Raw genomic sequence first — 4,112 nt, 5'->3', positions numbered from 1 at the left:
AGAGGAATCACCTCAAACCAGATGTTGGACTGGATTTTATTTCAATGTCATTTGTGAATGTTAGAGCCTCATTTTCAACAGTGGAGCTATAAAGATTTAAAAAGGTTATCATTTTGGAGAAAGTCTCATCAACATCAATATTTCCACTAAATAAGAGGCAAAAAAATCTATTTATTAACTGATTAAGTTGTGTTTTGGATTGTTCTTGAAAAACTAATCAGTCACGGCTGATTTGTGGGTGCACTCACAGCTGCACAGTGAACCCACTGACTTTTTACAGCAGACAGCCGCTCCCCTCTCTTGCAGGTACTGCGTACCCCCGCTAAATCTTTTAGGAGTATGCAGTACCCTGCCATACCCCCCTACTTTCACCCCTGCTCATTCCTGAGCGCAAGGCTGCAATGGGGCTCCAGCAATCAATAAGTGAGAGACAAGTACAACTATTGTATGGGCAACACAGGACAGTCCGTGTCCTGTGTTGCTATCACAGTTGCAGTAATAGCAACTGTGACCTAACAAAGATGTTTTTGGGCTGGGAGAAACCTGATACCTGAAGGGAACCCAGGCTTCACTGGCAGAACATGCAACCCCATGCAGAAAGACCCAGTGGGGCTCACACAGCGGCTGTGGTAGCAACTGTGAAACCATGCAGCCCAGCCAGTAGCCTGCCTCCACACATCTGACCTAGAATCAGACCCCATTCCTCATCCAGATGGTTTAAAAGTGAAGTCAGTCAATCCTTTGCAGCTCCAACAGCTTCATCTCTTCTGGGAAGAGTTCCAGCGAGGTTTAGGAGTAGGAGTGTGTACATGACAACTCCAGAAGCACATTAGTGAGATCAGAAGCTGTAGTTTGATGAGAAGACCTGGTTCATAGTCTCCACGACAACTCCACGACAACTCATCCCAAAGGTGTTCCTCTGAAGTAATGACGTAAAGAACCTCAGTGTTATTTTAGACCTGGACATTTTATTTAGCCCCATATTAACAGATCAGATTTCCTTCTCCCATCTCCAGAATATTGCTAAAATTAGAAATATTCTGTCCAGGAATGATGCTAAAAACTAGTCCATGGCATGCATGTGTTGCTTCCAGGCAGAACTACTGTAACTCTTTACTTTAAGGAAATTCACAAATTGCAGAAAGAAAATGTTCAGCTGACCCAAAATGGTGCAGCAAATATTCTGATGAAAATTAAAAACAGAGATTATATTTTTCCCATTTCAGCTTCTCTTCGTTGGCTCCCTATTAAATCCAGAATAAAATTTAAGATTCTCCTTCTCACAAATAAAGCCCTTAATAATAACCTCCTACAGAGATCTGATTGGTCCATGTGTTCCCAACAAAGAACTTCACTTTGAGACTGCAGGTTTGCTGCTGGTTCCTACAGGCGTTTTTCATTTCTGTGGCAGCCATCACCTCTGCAGAAAGCTGGTGAAGTCTGAACACTTTGCTCCTCAGCATGGTGACCACTGACCATCCTCTGCAATTTGATGTGGTCTACCACGTTGTGGCTGAGCTGCTGTCATTCCCAGTCATCCACCTTCTTCTAAACACCACAAACAGCTGTTTGTAACCACTGGACTCATTGCACAGGTGGAATTGTCTCACGACACCACACTGGAATTCACTGAGCTACTGAGAATACTTCTTTCATTAATGTTTCTAGAAGCTGTCACCATGAATGGGAGCTGGAAATATCCACCTGTGGCCATAGTCGGGGTTGGAACCCAGAAAACAATGATGAAAATGGGCGATGCAGTACAGAAGAAAAGCAACACAATGACAGTAAAGAGCATGTATTGTATATATTGTACGTTTCTTCCTTACTTCAAATAAAGTTCATCTTTGAATTTTAAATCCCACACATTATCAAAACAGTTCAGTACAAAGGAGGGATCAAATCACTGTTACCCGACTCTCAAATCACATCCAAGGTAGCCTGGTAGAACTAGCTCCTTGTTCTACGCTTTGCTTCGTCCAGAGGGTCTGGCCTCTGGTTGTTGAGAAACGATTGCTTCCTAGAGGTATGGACTATGTTGAGGAATTACGTTTTACCCAACTGCTAACATCTGTCTCTGACATATGTACTGCTCCAGTTTGATGCTAGGAAGTTTACCAGAAATTGCCTGCACTGTATAGAATCGTCCTCCACTGCAAAGCAAGAAGTACCGATTCAAACCAGGCGGCTATAATTCAATATTTGGGGCTGAATGGCTATGTTTACTTCCTCTGCTGCCATTAATAAAACTACAGGCAGACTACAATTCTAAAACAGTAGAAAATAATGTCAATGTTTACAACTTCTCCTTCTGTTCCCTGATTGACCCGGAAAAAAATCTATAGGAGAAAATCCGACTCAAAGGAAGAAACCCAGACTGTAAGCAAGACCTTTTTCAAGCAGAATTGCACAGGAAGGTGGTGAGGCCAAAGCAAAGACATTCAATTATAAGTTAGTTCCAGAGTCAGGTCCAAAATATGACATTGTTATCACAAATTATTATTATTTGTATTATTATTTGTTTTCCAGAGCAACCAGTGAGATCCATACCGTTTTTCACTGCAAATATTAATCAAAAAATAAATACATTATTTTCATTATTTTGTGTTCAAAACAAACACCAGACTATAGCAAAAATTAAAATCTCACACAAAACAAGATTTTTATGTTATCCAGCTACAGCTGTATACACCTATTTGTACAGTAAAATATGAGTATAATCAGATCATTAAAATTTACTGCCCTTCTCCTACTCATAACAAACATTTAAATCTTCCCACATTGAATAAGACTTAAATCTCACATAAATGTAATCCTTAAATGTATAACTATTTATACATTTTTCATATCATCAATAGAATTTTTGGTCTTTGAGACACCCAAACTATACTACATATTTCCCAATAAGATTGCACATCTAACAGTTATTTGTAATGTGAATATTGCACACACCATTATTGTGATCAAACAAATAAAATGATATTATAATGCTCTCCAGGCGGTGCTCTGCAACTGTTTATATCTTCATCTTTGTCTTGGGCAACTTGTTAAACTGAGAGATTACTAAAGCTAATTAACTTATTCTAGATATGTTTTAGGGACANAAATTTCACACAAAACAAGATTTTTATGTTATCCAGCTACAGCTGTATACACCTATTTGTACAGTAAAATATGAGTATAATCAGATCATTAAAATAAGTGGCATTATTTATAGAATTGCATAAAGATTTACTTTCTGATCAAGATTTGGTAAGACATGCTTATGGCTCAACAATCTTCCAGATTAGATGGACTGGCTGATTAAAATGCATCAAATTACCAAAGGAAATAATTTACAAAGGAAATACTGGACATGTTATGTAACTTTATCATTGCAATGCTAGAAGACACAGCAGAGTTAACCATGTGCTTTAAACGGCAGCTTGTCAACTTTATCAGGTTTTACCTCTAGGTGAAAACCTGCAACACTTTCATCGTGTGTTCAAGATGACATCACATCTTTGAGCCCTTCACCTCACTGTACATTCATTACTATATTATATTATATTATATTATATTATATTATATTATTATGATTATGATTTAAATAGAACCTTAGGTCATGTTACACTCCTGACAATGACCTGAAGTGATCTCACCTCTTCTGGAGAATTGTACAAGAATAGTTTTTGTCTGTATGTGAAAGCTAGATTAGAAAATATTGAGCTTTTGACAATATTGCTAAATATTATGATGGCAATATCAGTTGTCATATCTACCTATTTTTTTCTATAATCATCTGTGTGCTCATCACTCTGTGACCTTTAGCATTTGGCAGCTGGTGTGAACATCTGTAAGACTGTCCAGCTGGCTGAATGTTACATTAGGATGAAAAATGCAAGTTCATAACACAATATTTTAGTGGACAATTATTTATTAATTTTATTTATGCATTTCAAATAGACAAAAAGGTGAAAACAAGAGAAAAAAAATTAAAACAAATAATCATACCTGTTGACAAGTAATTTTACATTAATTGTTTGAAAAGGAGCCGGTAGAAGATCGCAGATCTGATTATTTACTGCCCTTCTCCTACTCATAACAAACATTTAAATCTTCCCACATTGAAT

At 37.7% G+C, this 4,112-nt stretch overlaps 1 protein-coding gene and 1 long non-coding RNA gene across 5 annotated transcripts in view; both read right to left on the bottom strand.

Annotated features, from left to right (window-relative positions):
- Positions 1 to 4,112, bottom strand: part of jmjd1cb (jumonji domain containing 1Cb) — a 183,541-nt gene that overhangs the window by 83,327 nt on the left and 96,102 nt on the right. The window lies entirely within an intron of this gene.
- On the bottom strand, positions 256 to 3,446 carry LOC107836953 (uncharacterized). Its single transcript, XR_001662925.1, has 3 exons — positions 3,434 to 3,446; positions 1,102 to 1,103; positions 256 to 377 (listed from the first exon to the last, which is right to left on the bottom strand). It is a non-coding gene; the product is annotated as an uncharacterized LOC107836953 (long non-coding RNA).

The sequence above is a fragment of the Poecilia formosa genome, unplaced genomic scaffold, assembly GCF_000485575.1.
Source record: "Poecilia formosa unplaced genomic scaffold, Poecilia_formosa-5.1.2 Scaffold4, whole genome shotgun sequence".
Lineage (NCBI taxonomy): Eukaryota > Metazoa > Chordata > Actinopteri > Cyprinodontiformes > Poeciliidae > Poecilia > Poecilia formosa.
The sequence above is the reverse complement of the archived record's forward strand: the minus strand, read 5'-3'. Positions and strand labels throughout refer to the sequence as shown.